This window comes from Chinchilla lanigera, unplaced genomic scaffold, assembly GCF_000276665.1.
Source record: "Chinchilla lanigera isolate Chin_1 unplaced genomic scaffold, ChiLan1.0 scaffold00002, whole genome shotgun sequence".
Classification (NCBI taxonomy): Eukaryota; Metazoa; Chordata; class Mammalia; order Rodentia; family Chinchillidae; genus Chinchilla; species Chinchilla lanigera.
The window spans coordinates 28,413,786-28,426,315 of record NW_004955403.1 but is presented as its reverse complement, the minus strand read 5'-3'; the positions used below and the strand labels follow the sequence as shown (position 1 = coordinate 28,426,315).

The following is a 12,530-nucleotide window of genomic DNA, read 5'->3' as shown; positions in this document are numbered from 1 at the left end:
CTTATCTTCAAGAAGGTTTGCTGGATGAGCCAAGTGTGTGTCTTTTCTCATCAATACAGCCTGGAACTTAGCGAGCCTTTTCAGTCTACCGATGCAAGTCTTTTTTCATTACAGATGAATTATCTTCTGCTATTTAATTATTGTCTTTCTTCCATCTGTTCTCCTTTATCTTTCTGAAATGCCTATCAATTTTATGATGGGCTTCCTGGATATGTCCTGGAGTCCTTTCATTTGCCTTCAATTTTGCTACCACTTTATAATCTCGTGTCTGATCATCTAGTGCTGAATTCTGTCTCAAATATGTTTATTTCTTCCTCCAAACATTTTACTTAATTGGGAAAATGGTTTAAGTATGAGTATGTGAGAGTGTGTGTGTGTGTGTGTGTGTGTGTATGTCTATGCATATTTACTGCTCCTGAGTTTCCTCCAGTGCTTCCATTTTTAACTTTCCATCTCACTTCTCTAGAGCTATATTTAAGTGGGAATATTTTGTTTTTTCCTTTTGTTTCTGTGATGGAGTTCATACCCAAGGCTTCTTACTTGCTAGGGAATACTGGACTTTTTAGCTACAAGTTGCGGCCTAGGAATGTTAATCTTGTAACTGAGCTTCTTTTGTTGGGCTGCTGAACCTTGTGATAGGCTGAAAACTGCCCCCATCTCAAAAAATGACCACATTTTAACCCTAGGAATCTGTGAATAAGTTGCCTTATGTGGAAAAATGGAATTTGTATATGTGATCAAAGATCTTCAGATGTAGTGAGTACCCCGCATTATCTGGGGATGCCTAATGATTACTAATGTTCTTTAGAAGAGAGAGACAGCAGGGGTTACAGGCAGATGTGACAACAAGAGCAGAGGTAGAGAAGGTGGTGTGAAGACAGAAGCCCATGGGGAAGATTTGTGCACGGGGACAGAAGATGAAAGAAGGAGAAATCTGAGGCCTGGCTCATTTTAAATGACTCGAGGAAATCATTTGGCATCTTAAAGCTGGAAGGGAGCAAAAACACAGATTCCACCGTAGCACGTTTGTAAGTGCTTGCAATACAGCTCTGCTTCCACTTTGATTACAGCCCTTATAAAACCATTTTAGACTTTTGAGGTTCATTAATGTAAAATAGTAAATCTTTGCTGTTTTAAGCAACTTATCTTGTTGTAATTTGCTACAGCAACCATCGGGAACTAATACAGATCCTCTCCGACCTGCGGCTATTTTCTTTTTGAATGAATTGGGGCTCAGGTGCTGATTTGTGTTCACATTTAGGGTCAGCAGTCACACTGGTGATAAAAGCAGTGTGGCAGTAGGTAGGACAGTCTCTGTTTGGTACAACTAGAGGAAACTGCTCTACACCTGGCTTCTTACTATGTTCAGTCTCCAGCGAACAAAGTGGTTTTCACTATTTTTTGTTCTTTTCATAATAGCAGAAACTCAGCAAGCTAACATGAGACCAATATTGATCTTGCCTGTGGGGGTTGAAAATCTCTGTTTACAAGTTCTTCCAAAAATCTGCATTTACCAGGCATTTTCCTAGATCTCTGATTCACTTTTTCATGAGTTGTTCTGACCCTCAGGTAGGAAGGCCCCATGCCAGAGTTCTTTTGGGCCTTAGTAATATCCCAGAACCCATTTCGTAGAGGTATGTTTACTTCTAGAAGCTCAGAAAAGTATATGACTTGGAATTGATATTAGAATAGAAAATATTATTTATTTCAGGCCATAAAACAAATTATAAATTACCACCATGACAAAATAATAATTACAAATAGGAAATAATGGTATATACATAGACATCAACCCAACTAGCTAGAAATGCAAAAACAGGAAAATTCATAACATAGGGAAGATCACATTTCAAATTATTAGTGAAATTCTGGGCATAAAATAAAAGGTAAATTGGATCAATAACCTCTCATAACATATAACATTTAAGGAGAAAATAAAACAAAATGAACACTGAACAAGTAAGGATGTAAAATTTGGGGGAATTGTACAACATTTAGAATAAAGTTTCCTATGTGTGATATCATGGCCAAAAAGACAACAGTGGTAAATGTGACTTTTTCTGAAAAGCAAAAATCTGTAAGGTTGAGAAATCAACATCATCCAAGTCTAATACAGAAAGGGCTGCCAAAATAAGTAGAAAAGAGGATTAACAGTCTAGTGAGAAAATAGCAATGGGTATGAAAAGACCATTCATATTCTAAATAATAGAAATGAACTTTCAAAGATGACTGATGTCCAAACTAATATAAAAGTAAATTAATATCAAATTGTAATGAGTATTATTTTCACTTCTTAGATTATCAAGGCTTAAAACAGTTCTGTTGTGTCTGTTTTGGCCAATATTTGCTGTGTACCCATTCTTCATACTTCTTATTTTATTTTATACATGAAAAAGCAAAAGAAATATAGCTAGGACTTATTTCTCTTTGTAGTTTGAATATTCAAATCACTTTATAATGTAATAAAGCTCAATTTTTACTTAAATCATTAATATATTTGCCTAGAAAGTGTGATGTAGTTATACTGCAGAAACACAGTAAGTGCAGATTGAGAATTTCTGTAAGTATAAAATTATAAAAAGCATCTTTCTAATGTAGTGTTCAATCTTAGAAAATTTACTACAACTTACTTAAGTAAAAATTATGCTAGTACACTTTCAGTAACTTATGGATAATTGAAATGAAAGCTTAGCAAATTAACTCAAAATTTAATTAATTGGAAACATATTCTGGAGGAGTATAACTAATCAAGACTATTGTGGCAATTCTTTTGTTTTTGAGAAATATCAGATCAGGTTCCCTTACTACAAAACATATTTTGTGGTGCTCATTATTTCGACTTAAAGAGTTTTTATTTTCTTCAGTGTAATTTCATTAAGAGCAGTGTTTTTAAAATAATGTACAATATTCATACTCATCAATACAGTACACCATTTAATAAGCTCAAGTAGCACACTATTTACAAATTTATTAGCAATTCTAATTATTTACTTGAAGAAAATCTTTCAGTGTTATCCTTTAATATCTAGTAAGTTATTCTAATACATTATAACTGAACTTCACCACTATGTACAAATTTTGTATTTCAACATATTCGCATAACAAAATTTCAGTGACTACTACTGTGCATTAATACATATAATTAAGTCTTATTGAAGCAAAATTTTATAAGACAGGCATGTAAATACAACTAGGTAAAAACTGAGATTGTTGTCCTTGTAAGTATATATAATTCAATAATTATTCAAAATGTAAAATAATACTTTTTCAGATATTTTTCTTGCTCTGAATTATTATTTTGATTAGAACTAAACATACATTACAGACTTATGAGAAGTGCAGAATTTATATCATTTTAATGTACTTGCAAAACTACCTTTCTAAGGTAAAGTCCAATTCTGTACTGATTATATACACAAACACATAATGTATATTATGTACATAAACCATTGGATAATCCTGTGTAGTGTATTCATATGTAATTGCAAATGAGTTGAAGGAATAATAGATTATGACCTCAATTGCTCTCTCTTTTATTCATTGAAAGTAAAAAGTCATAGTAACGTAGAGGAATTATTATTATATATATATCTATACATATATGTATTATATTTAGTTGAAGATACAAAGAAAAATATATAGTACTTAAGTATATTAAAATTTCTTTACAAATATTAAAATAGTAACGATAGAAAATGGATCACTGAGTGTCCTGTTTTAACACACATCCATTTGATAGGCAAACATCTGCACTAAACGCAAAGCACCGGTGTCATTGATATGCTTACCACTTTCTCCTAAATGACCTTGAAGCTTAATGAAATTCACATGAAAGCTTTTACTACGTGTGTTTAAAGAAAGCAGTTAAAAAAGATTCAGATAGCTTTATAAACGTGTATTTCATTTTATTTTTTTAAAATGCTCTGTTCTGCCTATTGAGCAAGTAAACTGCTCCAATTCAAAGCAGTTTACAAGCAACTTTCATGGTCTTTGTTGTTACCTGTCAGTGTCCGCTAGATTGACAGGTGGTGCTATGGCCTTTGAGGATGATTTTTGTAAGGATGTTAAGAGCATGAACTTCATTTCTAAAAAATACCTTCTTAAATACGAGCTTCAAAATACAGTCTAGCATTGATCCAATCATTTAAGAAAGAAGGCCATAGTGTTTGACAATGGAAAACACTACAAAAAAGAAAATGTACATTAATCTAGTTTACTCTCTCCATTTGATGGAAGATACAGGGTTGCGGAACAATGAGAAATATGTACACTCTGTTCAGCAAGCTAAATCTACATAGAGTCACCAGTGGTCAGATAAAAGGAAGTTTCAGAGCACTATACGCTGAGATTTGGAAAATCTAAATAACATCTATTAAGTCTATTAATATCGCAAACTTTGTATGAGCTTTCAGAGCAATGTAGACTTCCTGTTTTGAGATTTCCCTATGTAATATGAAAACACGATTTCCTTGGGTTAGTAAAAGCTTTAGGCAAAACAGTGCACACAAAACACGTTTTCCCGGGCTTTGCAGCCTGATCACCTCCCCCTGGAGCGAGTCTCCTGTTGCACCATTTGCAGTTCTGATTCCTATAGAGAAATTGACCATTTTCTCTCTCACAAGAATAATGACATTTATTCAGAAAGAAAAATCTGGAAGAATTCATTGGATTTGTTTATTTCTTCTCTCCTGGAAAGTAAAAATAAAGAGAATTGTGAAGTTAAATTACACAAGTACTATTTATTACACAATGCAGAACATATCAGGAATGCTTCTTCTATGATTTATCTACTTGTTATAATAGAGTGGCTGAGCCATAGAACTTGTATTAAAACACACACCATAGAAAATACATAGCAAATCCACCTACCTAGCAATATTAAAGCCAGAAGCAAAGAAAAGTCAGTGATACTCATCTGTTTATATTTAAAATTTTGACAATTTGCTCATCATAGCTTTTTAATTCATTCTTATTTCAGAAAAAAATTTAAAATTCATTGATGACGTCAAAATTAGAAACATTTAGAAACTAAATCAAGTAACATTAACACAGTCAAAGAACAACAATGGAATGGGAAAATATTTGCAAATTATATATATGTAAAAGTTTACTACTGAGAACATATAAAATACCTCTTACATTTTAACACAATGAAGAAATAGAAAACCTCAAGTAACTCAGTTTGAAAATTACTGAAGGACTCATTAGATACTGTTAAGGTTTTTATCTAGGTGTCCCGGTGGAAGATTCACCCATTCTTAAGTGGGGCTTTTTCAGAGGTTTCTGAATCTAGAGGGTGTGGTGCTGGGATTAAGGGTGTGTCATTACTACATAAATCCACTTGGTTTGGCACAGCCTCAATCCCAGTAGCCTAGATGGAGTATAAAAGGGGCAGACAGATGCTGTGAAGGTTGCTTGTTGCTCTTGCTACCTTGTGGGTGCCATGGACTGTCTTCTTTTGTGATGCCCCTCTCTCAAACCATCTGCTTTAGAGCCAGCTGACTATGGACTGGAATCTCTACAATCTTTTAGCTAAATACACCTTTCCTCCTTTAACTCTGGTGGTGTATATTTTGTCTGAGTAATGAGAGAAGAATAATTAAGACAGATACTTTTCTGAAGAAGAAATATAAATGGTCAATAAGCACAAGAAAAGATGCTCAAAAATCACTAATTACTACACAAATGTAAATTATAACCATAATGAGATACCACTTCACATCCATTTGGATGATTATTAAAAATACAGAAAGTAACAACTGTTGATGATAATGTAAACAAATTATAATTCTTATGTGCTGCTGCTGAAAATGTGAAAGGGTATACATTCAATGGAAAACAGTATCATATTTCCTCAGAAAATAAACAGAATTACCACGTGATTCTACTTTGGGTTTATAGCAACAAAATCTGAAAACAGGGACTAAAGTAGACATCTGTACACCTATGTTCACAGCAACACCACTCACAATAGCCAAAACACGGAAATCTCATGTGTACCAGTGGATGAATGAACAAACAAAATGTGTAATGTAGCAATAAGGAATACTAATCAACTCTAAAAAGGAAAGAAATTCTGAGAAGATGCTAAATGATGGATGAGCCTTGAAGACTTTATAGTTAGTGAAATAGACCATTTATAAAGAGATGCTTTATGATTACACTTACATAAGTCTTCTACTGTAGTTGCATTTATAGATACAGTGGAATGGTGGGTATTACCTGCGAGGGGAAGGGAGGAACGGGAAGGTATTCAGTAGATACAGAATTGTGGGAGAATGCGCAAGTTCTGTGGAAAGACAGCGATGACAAATTTCTTATAATGTGATGTGTGTAAGGCCACAAAACAACTCACAAGACTTAAAATATTTACAATAATGTATGATGTGTATGTTTTATAATTTAAAAAAATATTCAACCTGTTTAAATTATGCACCTGAAGAGTTCTGTACTTTTCTTATCCTTGTCCTGGCACTAGATAATTTCAATATTTATTTTCTTTGTAAACACTGTGTTCCAAATGTGTGTGTCCCCCCCAAATTCATATGTTGAAATATAGTACTCACTGCCATGGTATTCAGCTATGGAGCCTTGAGGAGATGATGGAGATGTGAAGGCAGAATCTTCATGAACGGGAATAATCACCTCATAAAGGAAGCTTAAGGGAGCTCCTTTGTCCCTTAACCTTGTAAGGACCAACGTGCCGAAATGTAAGGACTTTACATGGTGCCAACTTTGGGAAAGGGATCCTAACCAGACACATCATCTGTGGGCACTTGGGTTTTGAGTTTTGCAGGCTCTATAATAATAAGAAATAAATGTCTGTTTTTTAAAAACAACTAGCTAATTTATGGTATCTTTGTTATAGTGTTCAAAACAGAGTAAGATAGTTTATCTGTATAAAATAAAGTTTCTGTTTATCTGTTTCCTTTGCCTACGTTCCAACTTCTTGTGCTTTGTTTTCTTGTGCAATACATTAAAACATAATTCACTTTAGAGTTGAAAATTCAAAGTAGAGCTCTGGGAAGTAAGGGTCCGTTTGATATTCCCAGTTTTCACTGAGTTTGATTTCTCAAATCTTGTTCACAATGTTCAAAACTATTGTCTTAAATTTATTTTAATAGGAATTCCTATTAAAAGTAATATTTAAATAAGTTATCCCAGAAAGTTTGAGAAATTTCACCTTTTCAAAAGACATTTTTCAGCTTCTAGGATAAATAATATTAGTCCTTGAATAACAAAGGAGAACATTTTGATATTGGCTTATTTATTGCTAAATAAAATACAACATCAACACATATAAGGGAGAAATAATGTTCAATAACATTTTGATGAATATAGTATTCAAAATACATTTCAGGAACTCCATATCAGAAATGACAAAACTTAAATAAGTTTTCAAAGTCTATACATCTCTCCCTTGATGTGTGAACACTCAGAATTTGTAAATCATATTTCAAATCTTGCCCAGGATTGTTATACATCTTCAACAACAACAAAATGATCCTAACTCTCTAAGTTGTAAAGTCAAGAATATCTCAAAAGGTAAATTATATAGTGCTCTAAGTCAGATTGTAAAAGGCAGATAGCAAAGTACAAATAGCAGTTCAGAAACAGTCTCTTTTTTTATCAGGACGATATTTCTTTAGACCACTTACATACCTTTGAAACTCACTCTTTTGCACCTTAACCTAATCTAGATGGCTTTTGTTTTATTGACCTCTTTCTCCAATTCTTTATCTTAAAAGGCACATTTCATATTCTATCCTATTCTATCACTTTGTATCATAACCTATCTTGTGTAACTTTCATGGACTCCTCTGAGATCAGAAGTCATATTTTAATCTGTTTTGCAAATGCTCAATAATATATTAGTCCAATAATTATTTTCTATTACTGTTTAAATTGTACTTAATCTTCCCTCCCTCATTTATCCTCTCTAAATTAATAGTAATATCAATTTTCTCTAAGACATTTTCAACTTTATAATAAACACACTAAAATTAATTTAGTACATAGTTATTTTATTTGGAAAAAAATCAAATGTTAAATGACAAGAGGCAAAAAATTAACCAAGAATATTCACTTGTTCAGAAAACCTGAATGCTATTATTTTATATTCTTTTTGAAAATGTCCTTCTTCATTTTTGTTAAGATTTCACAAATAAGCCTTACTATTGCATTGCAATGAAAAAGGGATCTTATTTATGAAGATATTCTAACATCTCTGGAAAATACTAGTGTTTTTATAATTATGATAAAAATGCAATCTAGCTGGATAAAAATTTCTTGTCACTTTTTTGCCCTGTCATCTCAAGCTTGTTCGGCACTTCACTATGCTGTCTATAATTCTTTTGAATTATATCAACTTTTATATTTATCTAAAAATTATGTTAATTTTTGACAGCTATTATATACTCAGGCACTTCACTAACTTCTGAAGATGCAATGAAAATTTCTCTTACAGAGTTTATAGTTCAGTGCTGAAGAAAATATATCCATTAAATATCTCAGATGCATGTAATTGCAAGTCATCTCCTACTGTGCTGGGAAAGTATAGGTACGTCAACAAGTAAGTCTGAGACCCAGTGAAGGGAGTGTCTGTAGTCTGGATTATGTGACTGTGTGCGGAGGTTAATGAGAAGTAAGAGTGAATGCAAACAGAGGGTCTGAGGAAGTAAGTGGGACAAAGACAGAGTGATCAGCATGTATAATGATGTAAAGATGAAGGAAGAAACTTTAAAGAAGAATCAAAAGAGGCCAGTTTGTGAGACAGGAAGAGGGGAAGGGAGAGACTGGTGAACATGAGTAGTGCTGGGTGCACTGACCTCCAGGGATGATTGTATGCAAGGGCTCATATCCACAGGGTTCAGACAGTCACACTACGTACAGTTCTCTGTCTTCACAGAGATGAAGAGACACAGCACCTGGCTCTTCTGAAAAACTAGCTCCTCATTACTTAGATTTTTAGAACCATAGAATCCCTAACAGCTGATTGTGTTTCTTTGTCTCTGCATGGAGATATACAAACCCATAGAAACTAGTAGTACAATTATCTTAGCTACCTTGTGTGTGTGTCTGTGTCTGTCTGTCTGTCTATCTATCTATCTATCTATCTATCTATTTTCCCTTCCTCCTTTTGTTTTTCTCTTTTCCCTCATCCTAGTTGTTCTCCAATGGGATATAATTGAAGAACTTGTTCAGACTCTCTCTGGTCATTTCCACAAGCCTTGAGTGTATTTACTGAAATAATCAGAGGTAAGAAAAAGAAAAATAAAGCAAGCTGAGATTGTGATGGTGGTGGAGGAAGGTACAGAGGGATGAAGAAACTTCATTCTCAACTACGACGGGTGAGATCAGCACGGAAGAGCTGGTTAGAGAGTGTAAGCAACGTCCTGGGCAAATATGTGTCAAAGATGAGTATACGATATTAGGGATTATATTAGAGAAATTTCATATTAACAATAACAATACATGCTGAAGAACCTGAAAACCAAGGGATTAAACATATTAAGTATTACAACTTTAAATATTTTTATAGTTATGTTCTAATAAGTAAATATTTCAGTATTAGATGAAAGTACTAAAATTACTATGCTTATCAGAGGGAGCAAAATAACTTTTTTATATTTGATCACTTGTTTCCATTTTTAATTTTTTTTTGAGGCAGAGTCTCACTATATAGTGCAGGCTGGCCATGAACTTGCTTACGAAGCCCAGCATGGCCTTGAATGCATGGTGATCCTCCTGCCTCAGCCTTTTATTTATTTATTTATTTTTGTACTGGGATTCAAACTCAGGACCTTGTGCTTGCCAGGCGGGTACCTGTGCTACTGAGCTAAATCCCCAGCCCCTACCTCAGCCTTCTGAGTTCTGGGATTACAGGCCTGTGCCACTATGCCAGGCCTGCTTCCACTTTTACAACTTAAATAATTGATTACTGCAGTGAGTTAGTGTACATTCGTAGACATACACACAGAAAAAAAAATAGGTGGCTAGTTGCAAAGTAGGGATCTTTGATATAGGGCTAATAATCCAGAATTTTTCTAAAACTTTGGCTAACATTTTTGCATTAAATCCAATTGTCAAGTGAATTTCTTAAATATGAAAGTGAAGATTATCAGTCTGGTTTCATGCCCTCATTTCACTGGTTTCTATTAGGGCTATATAACAACCCATTTCTCCGAGCAAATGTTCTGAAAGTCTTAAGTAGAACGTTAAGAATGAGTTTTCTAAAGATTGTTGACGTTCTTCACAGAAACGAAGGCCTTCTACTAATTTCTCTCTCTTCACCTTTCTCATGGATCTTAACAAACCACCTCCACCCCACACTGTCTTTTCTCTCAGCCAGATTTTTCTTTTCCTTTTATCTTCTTTTGCCCTTATACCCTTTCTATTTTCTTTTCTCAAGACAAAAATATTTAATGACTTAAATAAGTTAACCAATGTTATACAGTTATATATTTTGCACTACATTGAAAGAATAGATTATGTTGGTGTTCCCAAAAATAATCTCTTAAAACCTTGTTATTCTTTAATATCATGTAATGATTAACATTATTTTCTCTTGTATCAATGATCTTTAACACATAAAAACATAAACCAACCCCTTTATATGTTTGTAATTTAATTCACCTACACATTTTTTTGAATCCTATGAATTAGGCCTTGGGCTCTGGATAAAATTAAAACAAAAAGAACCACCATCATTGAAACACTTATGCCTATAGATAATAGATGTTTCAAAAACTTTGAATTATTTGTGATGATTAAATCAATTTCTGTTTTAATCTTTTCCTTATTTAATATCTTAGGCTATGATGTTTGGTGCTTAAGCAGTCGGTATCATTCTTATCACCAAACCTATATTTTCCTTTTAAAACTCAACGTAGTCATCAGAGTGTACACTGCAGCTCCCGGGGAACCTCCGGGATGGAGTTCAGAAGCACACCGAGGGCAAATGTGTGGAGTCGGTGAGGACTTCGTATGAGCAAGATTTTTAGAAAAGAATGCCGTTTCAACTGTTCACAGTACGGGGATTATCTACCTCTATTTTTCCCACTATCTCTCTCTTCCTCCCTCCTCTCTCCATCCATATCTCCAGAATGTTTTATGAAAAATTCAGTCAAACCGTCAAGATCAGGAGGGGGTCACCCCTTCCAGTGTTAGAACCCTGCTACCTCAGGAGCGGGGGAGAAATGTGGTGGAATGCATATGTCTCCAAAAGGATGGGTTTAAAATTACAGTCCTTACAGATTTTTTGAGCAAAGATCTTATCATCTCATTGGTACAGATGCCATTAGAAACTGTCAAACCTTCATGCCCACCACTCAGCTGACCGATCAACTTCCTGCCTTTGGATGGGGTTTCTGGAATCTTCCATTCAGAAGAGGGTCTTAAACTCAATCCTGAGCGCTCCTTTTCTCATAAATTAGCTTGCTGTGCACGGGCGTTGCTGGAGGTCCACATTCGGGCATTTCCTCTTTGAAGACCTCAAGTGCACACGAAACTGGAGCAAGAGAACACCTATAACAGGCTGAAAGAACAGGTATTTTTTTAAAAAAAACCCTGTCTTCTATTTCAGAAAGATCTCTCACCTGTTCCTCATCTGACCTCTGGGGGGCTTACTCGGAATGTCAATGCACACGTGAAGTAGGAAGGGAAATACCAGCTATTTAAGGAGTATTTGTACACTTAACAGGGGATTGAAAACACTAAGGGATGAGTATCTAATGGATACGTTCCAGAGTAACTAGAAGACAGCCTCGCACAGCAAAGCGAGTAAACATATAGTTCATATGGTATATTGCACACACTGTAAGAGACACTGGTAAACACTCTATGTCACAGCTTCTGTACCTGGAATCTTCATAAAATTCGGGCTCTACAGAGCAAAATGCTGAGGAAAGGCATCCTGTTTGGAAATCCAAGAGGTGAGCTCCGCGTCCTGTCCTTTGAGATGACGCTTGCTTTAGGACTGTATTTATCAAGGTCCATTCTACAATTACTTCCTTTTACTATTTCCCTCTTTCTGATGACTGAGCTCAGGAGTCTATAAAAAATAAACAAAACCCCCCCAAAGGAAAAAGAACAAAAAATCAACCAATACAAAATGTAATAAATAAATAAATAAATGCATGCATGCCTAACGGGTTTACCGAACGGGAAGCCTGAAAAGGGGTTGCGGGAGAAGTGGCGCTCGGAGAATGGTCACGAGTGGAAGGAAGATTTCCAGAAACCCGAACTGGGCCCTTCCCCGTCCAGCTCCCAGGTAGTCCGGGTGGGGGAGGGCGGCTGGTGTAAGGTCGTTTCTTCCGCAGGTTTGGGAACCGGGCGGACTGAGAACGAAGGACGGGTGCACCACCGGGTGCACTGCCCTTTGGGAGCCCAGTCTGGGGGCCAAGGATAGCAGCAGACCCCGCCGGCCCGAAGCCGCAGGCGGGGGGAGCCCGGGGCGGGCTGCGATCTGCCCCGGGCTGCGGTGTGCACGCCGCCCGCCCCCGGGTACAGCACCTTCCGGGGAGCGCGGG

General features: G+C 35.5%; 1 long non-coding RNA gene across 2 annotated transcripts; it reads right to left on the bottom strand.

The window, feature by feature from the left end:
• Positions 1-4,613: 4,613 nt before the first annotated feature.
• Positions 4,614-12,517, bottom strand: LOC102014310. 2 transcript variants are annotated; one of them, XR_001233585.1, is made up of 3 exons: positions 11,860-12,517; positions 11,316-11,536; positions 4,614-4,688 (listed from the first exon to the last, which is right to left on the bottom strand). It is a non-coding gene; the product is annotated as an uncharacterized LOC102014310 (long non-coding RNA). The 2 variants fall into 2 exon arrangements; XR_259212.2 differs by lacking the exon at positions 4,614-4,688 and adding an exon at positions 6,577-6,799.
• Positions 12,518-12,530: the final 13 nt, after the last annotated feature.